The sequence below is a fragment of the Pinus tabuliformis genome, chromosome 3_1 (assembly GCF_031772625.1).
Source record: "Pinus tabuliformis cultivar Carrire ecotype Pingquan chromosome 3_1, CPIR1, whole genome shotgun sequence".
NCBI classification, from domain to species: Eukaryota; Viridiplantae; Streptophyta; class Pinopsida; order Pinales; family Pinaceae; genus Pinus; species Pinus tabuliformis.
The window spans coordinates 589,607,411-589,628,186 of NC_142301.1; the positions used below are offsets into that span (position 1 = coordinate 589,607,411).

General features: G+C 39.7%; 1 pseudogene; it reads right to left on the bottom strand.

Moving 5' to 3' along the window:
• Positions 1–1,601: 1,601 nt before the first annotated feature.
• LOC149188372 (DEAD-box ATP-dependent RNA helicase 20-like) lies at positions 1,602–19,636 on the bottom strand (annotated as a pseudogene).
• Between the last annotated feature and the right edge of the window lie 1,140 nt (positions 19,637–20,776).

A 20,776-nucleotide genomic window follows, 5' to 3' on the forward strand; every position in this document is an offset into this window, starting at 1 on the left:
CATAATTCAAACTATTGTCTCTCTAGAGACAATATAATAAATTATTTAAAAAAAAATAAATGTCCATAATTCAAACTATTGTCTCTCTAGAGACAATATAAAAAATTATTTAAAAAATAAATAAATGTCCATAATTCAAGCTATTGTCTCTCTAGAGACAATAAAAAAAATTATTTAAAAAAAAAATAAATCTGCTCAAACTATTGTCTCGGATTTGCTCCTGCCAAAAATTATTTTAAAAAATATAAATCTGCTGAAACTATTTTCTCGGATTTGCTCCTGCCAATCTATCTGTGTATCCATCTCTATCTACCTATCCATCCATCCATCCATTCAACTATATGCATGTCTGGATATACATATATAAGCCTGCAGATATATGTTTTATAGTGTGTGCTCTCCTAAAATTTGGGATATGCGTGCACATTGCATTTATAGGCTGTGCCTTGGGAAGTATGTATCCATTTTGACTTTTTCTCCATCTCATTTGCAAGGAGAAAAGATGTATTAAACTGGTTAACATTAAATAACAAGGACTTGACAATTACTGTACAATAAATAAACCATGCTCATCTTGATTCAGGGACCAAATAAATTCCCTGGTCCATTAAATCAGAGAAACATACACCAGAGAAAATTCTGGAAAACAAAAATATTCGATAATACAAAAAATTACAAGCTACACATGCAGCATCCTCAAAACTGCCAGCGCTCTAGTTGCACCTCTGCTTCAGTTATGTCTTTCTGAGCTTTCTTCCTATGATAAAATATTGGGTAGTGACGACTGCAATAAGGATAGGACATCAATGTAAGTATAAAAGAGATAGTAATTGTAAAAATTAAAAAAAAAACATCCTATTAATTAAAAACAAATACATGATCACAAAAATGTTACAAAATACATCCATAATGCAAATTTAAATCATGTTATGAAAATGTAATACTTGAAATATATCATTCAAAAACCTTGTGCAAAGAACATCTTGGTGCAGAGAGCCTTGGCACCGCTGACATTATGTCCATAGTTTACCAAAGAGCATTTCTAATTCCCTCACTAACATTGATCAAATATTAGTGTCATATGATAGAAAATCTAGGTGAGAACAATAGACACAAGGCCTACTTTAAATTCTCCAAATAAAGAGTAATGGTATTGGAATACCAGCTTACCATTTGCAACTATTTTTTGATACAATTCTGCTTCTCTTCCTTTGCAATGTGAACAAAGTGTCTGATCTTCTTTGCTGCAATGGCAACATGAAATCAGGTAACATCATGAATTTCTGTATGAAGCAACCTAACTAGACATTCTTATTATAAGAAAGCTAGACAGTTTCTTACAAGGAGAGCAGGCATGAAATCATGCAACCTCATAGATTTTTCCACATAAAAAAGATGAACCCTAGTAGCTTTCTAAAGTGCCAAACTGAAATAATAGTTACTCTCAATTATGAACTACTATAAGCAAGGAAACCACATGTAGGACACCCTCTACTTGTATTAACTAAATACCTGATAGGTGTTTTACAACCAATACAACTGAGTTGTTTCTTGGCAAATTTCATAATTCCACTATTTGAAGGAGTTGATATGGAAATTGCTCATGTGTGACTACCATGAAGAAGCTCCTTACTTGCATACTTCAAAATGGGCTCAAATATTCTCAACAGAGGCTACAGAGCAAAAACAGGCACTAATAAAAAACACTTAGCTGGAAAGAATTACTATCTATCAAGATATATTTGAAACACTGGTGAAATTTTCAAAAAGAGCATAAACTACAAGTGATGATGCTTTGGTCTTTCACCTTGCTCAGTTGATTCTCCAGATAATATTGTGGATCAATATGGATGTTATTCTCCAGTACGTAAATTGGATCCTTAGATTTCTCATATGCCTGAGCCCAAGTAAACACATTAGTCATTATATCCATAATCCCTCTGTAAATTATGCCTCCAAATAAAACATAACAAAATAATTAAAATAACCATTTTTTAGTGCAATATCGAGACTTATGCTAAGCACAGAAGGGGTTAATTATTACCTTGGCACCTTTTGCAGCCTTTATGATGACATATGGAACACGATCACCCACAGTTGGAGCAGTTGCAGCATCTCTTTGTAAACCAGGGGCAACTTGGCTTGAAAACACGACATCAATTTAAAAAATCCAACAATGGACTCATTGTCAATAAAAAGAAAAATATTACAAGAGTCTTTAGATGCACCGCAGTAATAAAAATAGAGAGATAGGATTGAAATGGAACCAGAAGGCATTGCACCATTCATTATACTTGTTCTGAGAATTTATTTCCAGTATTTACCTTCCGCATGCGCTCAGCTAGTTCCATGTGTGCTGCCTTGACTGCATAGTCATCTCCAGTCTTTGTTAGACCCTGACTCAACAAAGAGTTTGTTAGCACAAGCAAACAACAATGCCCTTAAGAATATGCTGATAGCCTTGATAAAGGATATGACCTGCAAACATCTGTTTCTGCCGCATCTTAACAGTAATAAATTTTTCTCAAAATGAGATTAAAAATGCAGATTATTATATATTGTCATGTTTTGATTCTCTTCAATTGTATAAGAGCCTCCCTTGACACTTATTCCTCCCATTTCTAGCAGTAAATATTGACTGAATCCCTTCCAAGTACAGAATGTAGTGAGAAGAAACATGACAAACTGAAAAAGGAAACTTCCATGGCCTGCCCCAACTAGGTATATAGTATACACTTCTAACACTTGAAACCAGGAATATGTAATAAGTAACTTGCTCGCAATGTAAATCTCCTCTTCCCCCTATCATATTTTCTCCATTTCAAAAGTAACAAATGGTCAAATAAATTTGGTAATAAACATGCAGAAGGATTCATTGTTCTCACCTTAGTTATCACCAAAAGTGACGAATCCATTATGTTCATTAACAAGTCAGAAATAGTGTTCTTGACATACTGCACTGCACCAGGTATGTCACAATCAATGAGTATTTTGTGAAGGTTGTAATATCCCCAGGATTTTACAAATATTTTATTTACCATGGTTAAAAGGAAAAGAAACAAACTAATGGATGATGGTTCTGTATGATGTATAAATTGTTATTTTATTATGAGTAAATAACTAAATGAGTTCCTGGTCACGAGAATATTGTGTAACTTCTGAAGAAGGAAGTTATGTTCTTTTTTTTGTTTTTTTTTTTAATAAAAAAATAAAAGAAAAAGAAACAGTTGAAAACCCTAACTGCCTCCCTCTCCAATGTGGGTGACTTCTGAGGAAAGGAAGGAAAGGGGGATTACTGTGTAGTAGAGGACCGACAGAGGGCAAGAGAAAGGAAGCTTGCCAAGTCTGGTGATGACCAGATGGTAAGGGCGCAAAGCGCAGACAATTGTCAAGGATTGTTTGTCCTTGAGTAAGCCAGGGGGGAGATTGGTCTCGAAGGACAATCTCGTGGTCGGGTGGTTGGCTAACTGCAGAAAGCAGTGGTGATTTATTCTTGGAATTACTGATTGGACAGAAAACCAGGTACGAAGTGTTAACCTGAATCTCGTTAATATCTGCAATGAACAGAAGAATTTCTTTCTGCAAACTAGTCTTATTAGGAGACTTCAATTAATAGCTGTATTTAACAATATGTGCAGCGAATCTGAAGGATTTTCTTTCTGTAAATCAATCTTATTGTTTTATTAGAGGACTTCGAGTAATGGTTGTATTAAACTGAAAGTAAAAATTCTGCGAATTAGCCTCATCAGAGGTCATTAATTAGAGTTAGCGTGAACCTGAGGGTTTAAACCTTGGGGGTCATGAGATGATAGTGGGATGGTAATGGGTACAGGGTTTTATTTAGCACAGAATCATAATAACCGTCCTTTGTCTCTTGTCTAACTTAAAGGTGGTACACGGGTTTGAATTAGCTAGGCTAGGAAACTCCGTGGTAAAGAATGTACACCAAAATCTAGAACAGTGCCATGCAATAGAAATCAATTAAGAAAAGAAAATTGTCCACATTAACAATTACGCTTAAAAGTATAGCAAGAAACTGTGCATGATGTAGAAAGATTAGGGAGGTTGGTAAGAATTTCATTCTAACTAATTTACATGTAACATTGAAATATAATTGACATCTTTTAGAACCAAAGACAATTCTTAAATGATAAAACAAAGACCTTCTGTGAGACAGAGCCACGAGGCGCTGTAGCCAGGGTTGAATTACAGTGCCATGGAGCAGCCACTCAAGAGTGGCATTTGAGCCTGAGTAGGCCAGACCACATTCTCAGGCGTGGCCAGAATTAACACCCTGGTATACCAAAACCCTTGGGTAGGGTATTTCAAACAACAAAACCTTAACGAGCCAAAAGGAACCTAGCAGAGTGTTATTAAGCCTGTGGATGTAAGCAGTTTTGAAACCGAAAATCAATCACAAGATGCATTCGCAAAACTGTGCATAGTAGCCAAATAATAAATAGCAAATATCAACCAACAGTTGGTCGAACCAGGTTATCCATGAAAAAAAAGAAGCCTCATATTTCATTTAACGCAAATACACCCTTAGAACATGCAGTATGGGGACAGTAAAAGGACAAAGGTCAACATCTAAGTTCAATACCAGCATATTAATTTATAGTACAAATACAAGAGAGAAGCATGCTGCAGCATGACTATGTACAATCGTGCCAAAGTCCAAGGGCTTGGTCAAGAACTAGAAACCATGGCCAAATGCCAAAACCCTTATAGCAAATAAGTAAAACTATACTCTAAAACCTGAGCTTGCTCTCAGGAGCTTCCATACAACGTGGAAGAGACAAAGTCACAGAATACCTTTAGCTAACTTTTCATTGATTAATAATGGAGACTTTCCATTCGAGGGCGGTCGAAGGTGATGAGCATACCTGGAACCCTGGACTTGGTGCAAGGAGGGTTTCTTTAAAGTAGAGTAGGCGTCCAACCTGTATCCAACAACCAGGGCATGGAAAAAAAAAGTAAAAGACTATGTCAGTTTGGTGAATTAGGAAAGACATTCTAACAGTCTAGAAGAAGGAACTCAGTGGCCATGAGTTGGGAGTTTACCTGAGTCAGATGGAGCCATCATGAGCCCGACCAACCTTCAGTGTTGCAACGGACCGTCACATTCGATACCCAAACTCTACAACCAAAAGAGTGCAGGACGAGGTCACGAATATCACAAAACAGTGGTGTGGCTAACTTGGGGAATCTCATAAAAACAACTTCACTGCAAGTTTGTTTACCTGAAGGGAGCAGGGGGCCTGGAATCGCCTGCGGTGGAACCAGAACTGAGAAGTTGACAACCCGGGCAGCATGGGTTCAGTCTACCATAGTTGTTTCTGCGGGGATCAACCCTCCAAATGAACTCCACCACCCTGAACCGAGGCATAGGGTGAAACCGTGAATTGGTGACAGCCGTTGGATAGCAAGGTGTAATCACCACCATCGATGATGGCGGGACTACCCACAGTGCTGACTCAAATTTCCAGCCACGTACAGAATGAACCGCCAAAGTTAGTGGCACCTTACCTTAGCCATGTGAATGCAGGAGATCTACCAGACGTGATGCCACGTGGACAGTGATTGCATGTCATCCAAGTGGCAAAGTAAACGAGTCATAAAATCCATTCATCAAGACTGGGGGAAAATCCATGAATGCATATAAACATGTGCCAACAGTTAAACATCAGGGATTAACTTAAGGTTAAAGATATGTCAACGAGTCATGTGGGTTGGTGAGAGTAATTCTTACCATAAACAAAAAAAAAATATACTTTTTTTACCGGGTAGGATTCATTACAAAGGCACTCTGTAACCAATTTCTTCACCAGCAGTCAATTGTCCCTTCGCACTGTTTCAATTCCTGTTGATATGGAATATTTAAAAGATCATGAATATTTAATAATTAAGAAGGCATCAAATAAATTATTTTTCTAAGAGCATTTTGAGCCTTCACAAACACTAAGGCCTGTCTTTGAAACAAAAAGATCAGGTTTGTCACCTTTAGTATCCATTTTTTCATAAGCATCTGGCTTTGTCCACAACAACCCAGCATATCTTTTTTTGCTGATCAACATGTATGGGTAATATATTTTCTCAAATTCTAGTTTAATAGGTTGCATAAAAGCATATGTTAAATAACTCACTGATTAGATGCCAAAGATGCACCAAACAGATCCAAATAAGCCACAGAAAAGCATAACTGATCATCTTGTCCTGTGCATATTTACAAAGAACTCATGGAAGTGGAATGTCAAAAGAAGATTAGTTTTAAAAAGAAAGGTGATATTAAAACATTCATCCCTACAAAAACATCATTAAAAACTCTAGAGGCTTCACGGATATTTAAAATTCTTGACACTGTACCTTTGTAAATGTACCACTAATATAATCTGAGGCTTCCCTCCCTAGCGTCATGGCCTCTTCTATATTTGGTACACCAATATGTATCATAACTGACTCTGTATCTCCATATACAACCTAGATTCAAATATAAAAATATAATATCAAGCTTTACAGTAGAAATGTTGGTTAGGATCAGATCACCCATTATGATTTCAAGAACTTGGACTATCACCAATACAACAAGTGTACTTCCTGTCATTACTGATCGAGTTCAAAGGTTACAAATTCCTTTAGTTGCTAAATAATAGCCTACCTCAGCATTGTATTGGTAACCACCAACTATTGTGAACCTTTCTTCAAATAGCCTCTTTGTATGCTCTATCATTTGACGGCCTGACAGGTGGAAAAAAAATGAGGTGATTAATGATATGAAATTTTAAAACAATACGTAAAATCGATATTGTCTGATGGAATAGAGAATGTGTCAAAAGATCAAAATGGACTTGTAATCAAAATATAATAAGAGGACCTAAGCATATCATCTTAGTTGTCAATTACAGTTCATACCCAAAACATTATGCCAGGAGGAAGAAAAGAATTACATGGATATAATTGATGCCCAAAAATAATCAATGTGAATGGCTGATACATGCATATATAAAAGAGAGGACTGCAAGCATCTCTATCTTGTAAGTAAAAGAAGCACCAACAATGATCACCAGATGGAAAATTGGTCATCTCTCTCTATTACTAAGAAGAAAAATGTTATATTTGGCAATAGATGTAGTATATTCTATCCCTGCACCCAACATAAGAATATACCTGATGCATAAATGAACTCTCATACTACAGGCCTGATTTAATAGTATTAACTTTCTATGTTTCCCAAGTAGATCCAATTGGGTGATATAGGTATGGCCCTAATGAAATTTCCATATGCAAGACAAAAAGCATAGAACAATAACCATGAAATAAGAAACCTTGCTTCAATAATGCAATTCCTATTACACAGTCCAAGAAAGGCTTGCCATCTGACAGTAGACTACAGCAAAATCTGCCATGTATCGGAGAAAGGTCACATGCTGCAAAAGCCAATTAGGTTTCACTAGAAAGCCAGCTCCATAAATTTGGACCAAAGCAATGGTGGCGGCAACGAAGTTCCCTACCATCAAACATAGGAGTTGTATTCAACCGCCGCCAAGCTACAATCCATGCTTCGTAATAACCACTAGCAGCCCAGAATCCCCAACTTGAAAAAATCAACCCCCTAAATTTCAATCAATGCATTATTTATGCACCCCTCCACCCAACTTGTAATGATCATCCCACTAAAAATATCAAATAATCTCAGTTCTAATCCCCAATAACATGTTAATTCAGCTCCTGGATCTAAAGGCAAGAAGTTTGGAATCTACATAGCTGATCCTGTAATCAACCTCCTCTATTCTAAAAAATAAAGAGATGAACGGTGAATAGGTAATAAAAAACAACCTTGTAAAAATTCTGGTGTACAAAAAGTGAACTTTCGATTCTTTAATACGTCAATTTCTACATACCCAAGCCTTGTGCAGCAACATCGGTAGCAGTCATAATAGGACTCTTTCCAGCCTTAAATTCTGATAAGACCCAGTCTCTCTCTCAGCTTGGCTTTTATCTCCATGAATTGATAGTGCTGGCAATCCATCCATACGAAGTTTCCTAGTAACTTGGTCACAACCTTTTTTAGTTTCCAAAAAGATAAACAAGCGGCTACCATCCATGATCTCCTCTAAGAGATGTATTAACCTGAAAGAGAAATGTCTTAATTCATGGGTGCATTTGCACAGCTAAAAAGCAAAACGATAGTCAGTATATACTATAAAATGCACCTAGGAAGGATAAACTGCACCTTGTATACTTCTCATGTTCAGAAACAATCTCCACAATTTGCTCAATAGCATGGTTTGCCTTGAGTTCTTGTGAGCCAATTATTACCTAGAAAGACATAAAAATTCATACAACTTTAGCAGAAATTGGAAAACCTCCAATAGACTCCAATAATAATAAAGTTGCAAACACAACACAGACCATCACTTGCCACCCAAGAAAAGAAGAGCTCAGTTTTATTACATGCAGACTTGTAGAAAAGAAACCACCTTGTATGGATCATGCAGAGGTTGCCTAGCAAGAAGCTTGACTTCCTTTGGCCAAGTTGCACTCCAGTATAATGTCTGCCGATCTGGCTGAATCTGCGTACCAGGGAATATTCAGAATTGGTTACAACAGACACCAAATAGCTCTGATGTCAAAGGGGAGAAATAGTGCAGGAAGATAGGTTAATTAAACATTTTCCAACAGATAAACATGGATTACAGAAAGATCCGCAAAATTTGGTCCATACCCCATGGAAAATTTCTAAGTAACTAATAATTCACTGCCATCACCAACAAGGTCCTTTTCATTAAGGCACCGATATAAAGTCCATACATACACGTGCGTGTGTGTGCTATTCAAAGTTACAATTGTCTCAAAACCATGGACGTGAACTTACATTTCTAGACACTAGTTGTATTAATGAATGCTACTGTGAATAATAAAAATCAAAACGAGACATTGCTGCTCCCAAAACAAATATTCAAAACCCACAGTTCAGATTTCAATACCAACCTTCTTCCTTAGCCAGGAAAGGACAAAATTGAGAAAACCAAAGAAAAAAAATAATAATAACAACAACGAAAGAAACAAAATATAACCCAACAAAAAAAAAAAATCAACTTTTTATGGTCTTTTATAATGCATTCTTAACTACTAATGAAAACAACTTTGATATTTGAGTCAATAAGTAATGGAAATCAATATTAAAGCCACAAAACATGTCATATTGAAAAGTTTACGAGTGTGCAATTTATCCTGTGTAACTAAGCCTATAGTATAGATTAAATGGCAACAATGCATACTTGAGAAACAATTTTTTTTATCTGTGGTTCAAAACCCATGTCTAGCATATGATCAACTTCATCTAACACAAGATATGTCACTCTTCGCAAGTTTGTATTTTTTGACTCCAACATATCGATGAACCGACCCGGAGTTGCAATGACAATCTAAACCCCTAAATCCAAACAAGGGAAGAATAAAATTAGCAATTCAGAGTGACATCCAAAGGTTTGAGAACATATAAACAGTGAAGGAAATGAAACAATAAAACATAAACGATCGAGATCTATGGATACATAAAAGGCTTAGAGTGATGCTACAAAGTAGCCTACCTTTCGAAAGATCTCGTACTTGTGGACCTTTGGGAGCACCTCCATATATACACGTATTCTTGATTTTTGACGATGCCCCAAATTTAGTTGCCTCTTGCTGAATCTGGACAAGAAGCTCATGTGTAGGTGCTAATACCAAGACAATAGGCCCATCTCCTGGAGCTGATATATGACAACAAGTGACAGCATTTAATATGTAGCCATGTATGGTAGGTATGGAGGAAAAAGACATTTCCCTCCCATCAAGAGATCATGCTTAAAAAAAAAAAATTACATCACAGTTGTTACACAGTAATTTGTCACTGCCTTCCTGTCAGTCACCCTGCTGTGCCAATCACTAAGTTCATGCCTTCTGAACTGGCCCAAAAACCCATTTTTCTAAAGTTTTATTCATCAGCGCGTCTGTTTGCAAAATACCCGCGATGACTGGCGCTCCATAGTGTATTCCGTGCGCTGCCAGCTCGGAAGGACATCACTTTTCCGCGCTGGTCGCCAGCGCGCCTTTCCCGTGTTCTTCCGCGCTGACATGACTGTCCCAGTTATGTAGATGCGGCGACATCGCGTCAGTTGCCTCATAATCCGCGCTGATCCAGTTTGGGCGAATTTGTTCAAACAGCGAGCCTTCCAGATCACTCCAGGCTTGGTTGTTAGCTTTGTGAATGTCGACTCCCTTCTATAGCATGTCTGTTCGACCCTTTGCAACCACTTCCCTTGAAGATAAGCTCATCCTTCCACCCTTTTAGGAGGCTCCTTCTCCTACATATACTTCCACCATTACCATGAGCAGCTAGTTAGACATAGCTTGGATTGTATAGAGCTTATAGTGCTCAGATTGCTGCTACTATAGGTATTTGGTGTGCTAGGTGTGGAAGTGATTGATTGCTTAGGGAAGGTTGTTTTGTGTTGCTTGTGTGTGAGAGAGAGTTGTTTGTCTTGGGAGAATCATCCTCAAAGGTGAATGCTTGAGATACATGCTGACTGGCCCCTCCTGAGAAGTTTACCGACGTCAGAACATTTGGTTGTACTCTTCTCTATTCTGATTAGTAATAGATGACTGCTATTATTGTTCCATTCTCATTTGTATTTGCAATGGTTAAATGTAAATTACATCTTTTCTGACCGATGTATGGTTGCTTTTACTAGATTTCACACTTGCGTTTGTTTCCTCTTCGTGTGTGCAGGTATCTATTCGCGGAGATCGCGAGGGATCGTGACCAGCTGAAGCGAAGGAGCGAAGGCAGCATCCCTTCGTCAAACGACAGCGCTGGAATCCAAGTAGGTGCTCTCTGCCTCTTGTTTAATTGTAATTAGGAACATGCATAGCAGCATTGTTTGATTGTTGCTAGACCCTTGCTGGGCTAGTAGGGATCGCCTCTATCCTTAGAGGGGATTTACCTCTCCAACAATTTGGCGACTCCACTGGGGATCAGCCTTTTTGTCTCTTGAGTCCACTTTTGTGTTTGACTTTGATTGGTCTCTTTTTCCGAGATTCTGGGATTGTCTCTCTGCTTATAAACTTTCTGGGTACATCTAGGAAGTGTCTTGATTGTTAGAAGGCTCTTGCCTTTGGTTTGGGAAGTTTTTGCATTGGCTTCGCTTGTTTTCATCCTCAGCGCGCTTTAATTCAGAACAGTCGCGCTGGCATCGCGCCCCTGTTCCTTTGGTATCCTTTTCATCGCGCCTTTACGTCTAACAGTCGCGCTGACCTCGTTTTCAGAGACAGCGCGCTTTATTCGTGTCCTTCCGCGCTGGCATCGCGTCCCCGCTTCTTTGTGATCTGTGTCATCGCGTCTGTGTGGTTTCTTTCTGCGCTGACCTCGTTTTTCTGAGACAGCGCGCTTTATCCTTGTCCTTCCGTGCTGACGTCGTAAAGCTGCTACAGGCCTCCTCCTGTCAGCGCCGAGTTGTTGAAGGCTACCCGCGCTGGTCCTGTAAAGTTCATTTTTGACCAAATTAGCCTCCTGAACCTCTTGCTTTGACTATCCCTTCTTCTCTCCGCCTGTTTTGTGACTTGCTTTTCACTGTCTGAACTCTGAACTCCTTGATTGCGGAGTCTGGATCCATAGGGTTCCGTTTTTGCTTAGTTTTTGGTTTTGCGGATACCTTCCCTTTTGCTTTCGCTGCTTGGTTTGTGTTTACACCGTCACTTTTTCGATTGCTGAATGGTTTTGAGTCTCTAATTGACTGGTTGTAACTCTCATCCTTCGGGTGTCTGCCCTTTTCTGTTGATTCTGCACTCTAGCCCTAGGGTATCTAGTGGTCGTGTGTGTGTCAAGCCTTCCGTAGGGACCTTGTTTGCTTGTTTGACCAGCCAACTTCAGATTTGTTTATGCACTTGTTCAGTGATTGTTGAAGTGCTTTTGGTTGTGTTTCCGAGTGTTTTTCGCTTTCTCCTTGCTTGCAATCCTTGCTTGACTTGCCGAGCTTAGATCACATAGCTCGTGCAGAACTTAGTTTTCCCTTTGATTTGGAAATCTTTGTTGAAGTGTTTTGGGAACTTTGTGTGCTTTCATTAGGCAATTGCATTTTGCTTGGTGTTCTAGTTCCTCCAAATTATTTTAGATGCTTTGTGTCACTGAAAGAAAATCAAACTAGTGGCTTTACTTTTAAAAATTGAAAAGGAAAAGAATGTTTCATTGATTTGCATTTTCAAAAGAAAAAGTTTCCTTTCCTCGCTTTTAGTTGCATTAGGCCGCTTGATTGATTGTGTTCGTTTTGTTTGATCGAAATCTCTTTACTCTTCCATAGCTAGAATTCATCGAACAAAATGATTCTCTTTGGCATGTAGTTTGCATCTAGGTAATTGTGAGAGAACATACGATAGGACCTGAAATCGAAACTTAAACTCAAGATCAACTATAAAATGAACCGAATGAATCTAAAAACGCATTGGAACTAAACGCAAACATCTAGAGGTCTAGGTTAGAGACGTGTTCCGGCGTCTTTAAACATAGTCACTGTTGTTTCACATTATGGTTGGGTGATTCCTCCTTCTGTGACTTGATAGTGGTCTAACACGGACTGCGCTCCCACGTACCGTCGCGTATATAGGGAGACCCCACTAGGCTTTTATCCTTTATCCATAGGAAGCCGAGTCTGCCGCCTTGTGAACCGTAATGCACCGAACACAGCATTCGGGAAGATTGACTGCAGTACGGAAAGTCCTTGGCTCTCATACGATTGCTAAGGTGTATAAGCAGTTTTACGGGTCACCTGGTAAACCCTATACCTAGAGTCTCCAGAGCAGTCACTTTTGATCCTTTTCGGACTCCCTAAATGAAAAGGTGCCAGTGAGCTTCTTGTCACTTCGTGCTCATTAAACATTCGAAGGAGACTAGAGTCATCTTTTCGTCCTTTTCTCGACTCTTGAAACATGAAAAGGTCAAGTTCAGTTCCTGTGTCTTAAAAATTTATTCGGCCACGATAACATCACCTGATTAGATCTCGTGTGCGTTAGCTTGAGTAGGTTTCGTTTTCGTTTGCTATGGCAACTTTTCCAGGATTCACTAACCCAGGTTCCCCATCTGATGGGAATCCAGGACAATTCCCTCCTCTTGGGAATGTTGGTGCTCCGTATATGGCGACGTTGTCCCTACCAGGGTTAACTGTCGGGTTGCCTGTGTGGTTGTTTTCAACCTCTTTGGTCCCTACCGTATCGGCTGTTAGTCCATCAGTCCCTCCACCTGAACGACATCATGTTGATCCTAAGGTGGATCTCTCCCCCTCGACGCCTACTTCTACGTCGTCCTCTTGTACTTCGCCTGGTGAAATTCTCGATGTGAGTAACCAGGTGGCTAAGAAGAAGAAGAGGAAGACCAAGAAGAAGAAGTCCCCTCAGGGAGAGCCTACACACACAGTCCCCCTCTCAAGTCCAGCTATCCACTCCAGTACACCTGAAGTTGGGTCACCTTCTGCTCCTCCGCGGAAGGTTAAGTTTCCTTGTCGATTATGCAGGGAGGACCATCTGCTTCGTGATTGTCCTTGCATTCCCAGGGTATTAGAAGTTTGGTCCCACGATCCGGCCCGCCCTTCATCGTCCACTAATGATCATGGCGATGCTACCTCATCAGTTGGGAATGGTAAGGAGAAAGGGAAGTTTCGAATCCCCTGTCGACTTTGTGAAGGCGAACATCCCCTTCACCTTTGTCCCCTCATGGATAAAGCCTCTGTTGTGTTGGAAAGTCTTGCTGCTCCTCCGAATCCATTTCCCGCCGGTTATCAACGTCTTTCTACAACTGTAGATCGCGCCCTTGTTGACAAAGAGATTGCTTCAGATTCCTCTCTTGTCCAGGCTCCTCTTCCCGAACCTGGCTGTCCCCAGCCTGTTCCAGACCCGCCGTTGGTCGGAAAGAGTGTTGATTCGAGTTCCCCCCCTCTCGAGCACTCTATTTCGGAAGAGAAAAATTCTCATGTTCTTCTCGTCTCGGCAAATCCTCCGGAGCCTGATAATGGTGTTCCCACCCCAACCTCTCCCGAGGATTCAGAGTCAGTTCTTTCCGAGCAGGGGGGCAACCATATGGTTCCCCCACCAAGTAGTTCGGTCATCTCCTTTGATTGGAGTCGTTTGACTGCCCCTCCCCTTCCGTCCCATGTGCCTTTCTGGGTCACCGCCTATGCTTGCAATAAGGCGCTGCCTGGCACTGTGTTAGACGAAGGAGCATCGGTTAGTCTTATGCCCGTTACTACTTGGCGAGCTTTGGGTTCCCCATCGCTTGTACCTGTCGCACCGCATCTCACCGCGTTTGACGAAGGAACGAGTCAACCATTAGGGATCCTTCCAAAGTTTCCTATTACTTTGGGGGGCAAGACTGTCTATATAGACATCTCGGTTACCCAAGGTTCTTTAGACTTCAGTCTTCTCCTTGGTCGTGATTATGTGTATGCCATGGGAGCCCTTGTTTCTTCACTTTTCCGTGTGGTTTGTTTTCCACACGATGGAAGAATCGTGACGTTCGATCAATTATCGTTCGTTCGTCCACAAGCCCCTCTGGCGCACTCGTCCTTCCCTCCCGGCTTTCATCCACAAGTTGCATTTGCCTCGCCGCAAATCAACTATGTGGCCACCTACCCCGTGTCCGTACCCAGTGATGACACCATCGTGCATAGTGTCCTGGGGGCATTAGGTCCTGATTTCCAAGATGTCGGCCTTCCCTCCGGAGCCACTTTCTTGGGGGCCTCCACTTCCCGTTCATTATGATGAAGTCTGTATGGAGCATAGTTCTTTTCCGGTGTCAAGCTCCTTAAAAAATGAAACTGGGTCTGGTCGGAGCATAGTTCGCTTTCCTGTGTCAAGCTCCTTACAAAATGCAACTAAGTATTCGAGCATCGTTCCTGATCTTGTGTCAAGCTCGTCTAAACATGAAACAAGGGTTATGAGGATAGTTCTTTTACTGTGTCAACCTCATTAAAAAAATGAAACAACTCCCTTTTCAGATCGAGTCTTTGATTAAGATCTCGTCGACTTCAGCTCATTATCCGGGAAGGTGACTTAGAGACTCCCTTCAGGTGCCTTAGAGCCTGCATGCCTCAATGGCAGGTTCTTCGTGTTCGACGCGAGGTTTACATCATTGGCCTCCGATCGAATGATTCCGTGGGTGTTCGACACCAGCTCATTGATTCACATGCCGCGGATTGTACCTATAGTACCTTGAGGGCCATTGTCATTATTGGTGGTGCCTCTCGCGTCTGTTAACAGTTTTCATCATTGACTGGTAATCAGACGATGTTCATGCATGTTCGACTTCAACTCATGTATTCACATGCTTGGACTTGTACTTTGTTCGGACGAGATGGAGCGCAAGACCCTGGATCCCTGTCTGTTATGGTCCAGGTTGCGATTTTGTGGATGATCATTACATGACTCATTGATGGATGGCTGCGCCCATACCTGAGTCTTCATGGATGGCTGCGACCATACCTTATCATTATTATGGTCTCTTTAGCTGGGTGGCTGCGTCCATTCCACGGACCTTTTCGCATGTCTTTTTGGATGGCTGCGCCCATGCCTAGGCTGCATGTACTTGATTATCAGAGATATTTCGGTCCTTCCTGGCGGTGTTCCAGTTCGGCAAAGTGTTGTAAAGCATTTCACCCCTCCCACTCTCTCGGTCTTCATGCTTTAGGGGGCATCTGTTACACAGTAATTTGTCACTGCCTTCCTGTCAGTCACCCTGCTGTGCCAATCACTAAGTTCATGCCTTCTGAACTGGCCCAAAAACCCATTTTTCTAAAGTTTTATTCATCAGCGCGTCTGTTTGCAAAATACTCGCGATGACTGGAGCTCCATAGTGTATTCCGTGCGCTGCCAGCTCGGAAGGACATCACTTTTCCGTGCTGGTCGCCAGCGCGCCTTTCCCGTGTTCTTCCGCGCTGACATGACTGTCCCAGTTATGTAGATGCGGCGACATCGCGTCAGTTGCCTCATAATCCGCGCTGATCCAGTTTGGGCGAATTTGTTCAAACAGCCAGCCTTCCAGATCACTCCAGGCTTGGTTGTTAGCTTTGTGAATGTCGACTCCCTTCTATGGCATGTCTGTTCGACCCTTTGCAACCACTTCCCTTGAAGATAAGCTCATCCTTCCACCCTTTTAGGAGGCTCCTTCTCCTACATATACTTCCACCATTACCATGAGCAGCTAGTTAGACATAGCTTGGATTGTATAGAGCTTATAGTGCTCAGATTGCTGCTACTATAGGTATTTGGTGTGCTAGGTGTGGAAGTGATTGATTGCTTAGGGAAGGTTGTTTTGTGTTGCTTGTGTGTGAGAGAGAGTTGTTTGTCTTGGGAGAATCATCCTCAAAGGTGAATGCTTGAGATACATGCTGACTGGCCCCTCCTGAGAAGTTTACCGACGTCAGAACATTTGGTTGTACTCTTCTCTATTCTGATTAATAATAGATGACTGCTATTATTGTTCCATTCTCATTTGTATTTTCAATGGTTAAATGTGAATTACATCTTTTCTGACTGATGTATGGTTGCTTTTACTAGATTTCACGCTTGCGTTTGTTTCCTCTTCGTGTGTGCAGGTATCTATTCGCGGAGATCGCGAGGGATCGTGACCAGCTGAAGCGAAGGAGCGAAGGCAGCATCCCTTCGTCAAACGACAGCGCTGGAATCCAAGTAGGTGCTCTCTGCCTCTTGTTTAATTGTAATTAGGAACATGCATAGCAGCATTGTTTGATTGTTGCTAGACCCTTGCTGGGCTAGTAGGGATCGCCTCTATCCGTAGAGGGGATTTACCTCTCCAACAACAGTAAAAGGGCCAAGGAGGAGATAAGGCTCTAGATAGTTTAAAGCTAAAAGACGCAATAACAAACCTAAATAAGGTTGAGAATTAACATGAACAATAGCAGGTAAAAGATATGCCAGTGTCTTCCCAAAGCCTGTCTCAGCAATACCAATTAAATCCCGCCCTTTCAAAGCTATAGGCCATCCTTGAGCTTGAATAGGTGTTGGCTCTGTAAAGCCTGCCTTTACAACCTCTTCAAGAACATACTCTGACAAAAAAAAATACCCGCAATTCAAAAATTAGCATAATTTTTCTTACATTCCAGAAATGTCTTAAAACCACAATTTTGATAATCAGTAAAATTTGACACCCAAAATAGATATAGAAAGGCCTGAGCTTTGATTGTTGCTCAACGATCCTATTTTACACATTTCAAATTTTTAGGTTGAATAGAAATCATAAAATATAGGGAAACCAAGTCCAATTCAAGAAGGCCAAAAGACAAATTTCTAAATTATCTTGCATTCATGTACAATTCAACATAGCATTCAAGGAATCATCACTCATCAATACACAGACATGTTAACATGTGAGGGGTACTTTTAACTAAGATAACAATAAGAGAAACTCCTCCAAATACCAAATACATTTATACATTCAAATCACATGCCTTCAATAATCATTATATGATTTCTTTATATACCTATTTAAATAGTGCACATATGGCCCATTACTTATTAATGCCAACCATATTACATAATTATTTACACATAACATAGGCATTTAACCCCATAAATACTACCCTTTGGAATCATATCATATACATTTAACCCCTTATATTCCCTTGGTTCATATCATAAATACATCCTTAAAAAGCTTTGAAATATGAAAACAATCATAGTGAGAAAGGATCTTAAAAAAATATTTCAAAGAATAGGAAATTGGCACATTAATATCATACAATAAAGTATCTATAGATTTTTCAAAACAGTCCCTTCTCAGGGATGGGCAATAGAGTCTCGTCGGAGAATACAAGGTCAAAGCATAGAAGCACTACAACTACCCTTTTTATCATGTCAACCTTCAATAGCAATCCCTCATAGCAATTCAGGAACATGGGAATTACAAGGAAAGTAGTGATGTGCTGCAATTTAAATTCAACAAAGACAGACACACAACCAAGGAATGTTACACGTCCTCTAACTTTGCACTTGTGATGAGGAAAATCCCTACTTTGAATTCATGTTAGAATTAATCTAGATTACCATCCTATCATTGCCTATTATTTTGAGAGGAAACTGGAGCAAAGTAGAAGAATAATTTAACCTTCCGGCACAATCGCTTAGCTAACAAGGATGGTTGAAACTTTCTCCTCTTGGATAGGAGAGAAAGAGAGTAGTTAGATGCCGTGATGTAAAAAATTTATTATCTCAGAAACAGTCAAACAGGAAAACTTCACACACAAAAAATCCACGTGCAAGGAAGTTTGAACAATTTAATCCCATCACAAAGAAAAAGGTGCACAATAGAAGCCAAGACTAAGTCACAACTGAAAAATTCAGGGATGAAGTGCGAATGAAGCTTATAATCAAAATCACTTCAAGGAGTCCAGGTCCCAAAAATACTAAGTTCTTGCGAAACCTCTAAAATTAGAGGCTAAATGTATTGTTAGATTAAAGTTACGGGAGGCAACCTTCCAGAGCTTCAACAACATATCCTCAAGGAAATGTGTTGGGAACCAATTTTCCACCAAGTTTTTGGTATGGGAGTGTAGGAGCAGATTCTCAAGGAAATTTGAGGGGATTGGGACATAGAAGTTCCTAGCATAGGGTCTCATTTCTAAAAATAAAAAAATAAAAAAATAATAATGATAAAACCCTAACAATAACAATAGATCTCATGCAAATTCATCATTGAGCAATCCAATGAAAACACCCAATACTGAAAACCCACAATCCTGAAAACCCACAATCTTGAAAACTGTTAAGGGCACTAAATTGATATGAAATTCTACTTTCTTCAAGTCCAATGAGGTTGGAACCACTGTCAAATATCTTAAAGTCCAATGAGGTTCGAACCACTCTCAAATATCCTAAAACAATGAGTGGTAATATTTAAAAAATTAAATAAAAAAATTTAGATATAAGAGAATGTAATGTTATAATGTCAAGTAAAAAAGATAAAAGAGATAGGGAGAGAATGTGTATAATTACCGAAGTCACAAATTCCTCAAAACTCTAAACCCTATCTCTATTCTGTCTTAAAACGTTGTTAGATAAAATCTTTGTTGTTATACAAAATCTTTGGGGAATTCTTAAAAAATTGTTAGACATAAAATCATTTCTTTGGGGAATGGGTGTTAGTTTTGCACCCAGGGATTTATGATGGAGACAAATATTAATAATACCTAGAAAACCTGCGTCACGAAAACTTTTGACGGGCTTATGAACGCCCCAGCCATCGACTATAATTTCACGTCTCTTGCGATATTCCCTGACCTCGTATTCAGTCATAGAGGTGATGTCCTCTACCTCCTCGTAGAAATTATTCATAAAGGGTGGCAGGTTCTCAAAATCCTGCTTCGGCAGTGAAATCCCTCTTCGATCCACTCCCTTGAAACCCCCCATAATAACTTCCTCCTCCTCCACCCGCCAAGCCATCGCTGCAAAAACGCTGCAACTTTAAAACCAGCTTCCACATCATAAAATAGCAAACCGTATAATGTCATTTGCATGATTATTTCGCTATATTTTACCTCTTCCTCTCGCGGTACGAGTTGGGATCGCCATATTTGTTGTCGTAGTGGCTCATTGCTCACAAACCATGTAGAGAATATTTGAAACCCTAAACACCCAACAGAAACAGATGGACTCCGCTGTAACTAAGAAATGTTGGATGGGACGAAAAGGCCAATGTCAATCTTTGATATCAAAAGGCCTTCCTCCCCTCTAAACCTTTCAATCCTTCTCCTCCCTTTAAATATCCTCTCTCCTCTGAATTAAAAAGAACATTAATTTTTTAATTAATAGATGCCATTTATGAGAGGTACGGCCTCCTTGCTCGCCGTGATTTACATAAATGAAAGCCTTTTCATTGATTCTTAATCGCAATTTAGGCCAAGGGCAAAGCTTATAGACAATAGAGTTTCCTTTTAGTTACTGAATGGCTTATTTTACCTCATTGTTATGAAGCTATGAAGCATCAAAGAAGAGGATATAAAGTTCTTTGAACACAAGGATACTAGTTTAACCATCACCATTGTAATGGTAAAATTTATCAATCATTTGATCATTGTAATCAAATAAATAAATTGGGTTAATATTAATTTTTTAGCTTTTTTTTTATAATTATGGTGAATCTAACAACTCGTAAGTCAAATATATTATGTATTTATGACTATATCTAATGGCCCATAAGCCAAATATATTAGGCATTTATGACTTAGCAAGAGCTGAGACTCCACGAAGGTGGGGGACCCTGCTTCTTAAGTCTTACCAAAATGGGTCAAAGATGTCCCTCTGTGAGATTCAACACAAGGTGGAGGGGATAACATCCTATTCTGCCAACCACTTGGTCGTCCCACAAGAAGACATAAACAAATTGTGATTGTGTTAATATTAAGGAAAGTTTTCAATTTTTGGAGTGGAAACTTCACCTAGGAAATCTAATGAAAGTTGTTAAAAGATATAAAAATATGCCTTTTTGAATTAAGTGAATAAGGCCATAAGGGAAATAGTCATTAAAAATAATAATAATATATTCTTATTAGAAAGATATGAATAATTTATTTTTTAATGAATCTTTAAAACTAGATATAAGGCCCTAACTCAAACCCAAAAAAAAGATATTGCATAATTGAAAGCAATAGAAATTTTTGCACCACCCACACAGTATGACAAGCATAAATCATGGGGAGAGAGCAATGGTACCTCAACATCACCGCACTCCATA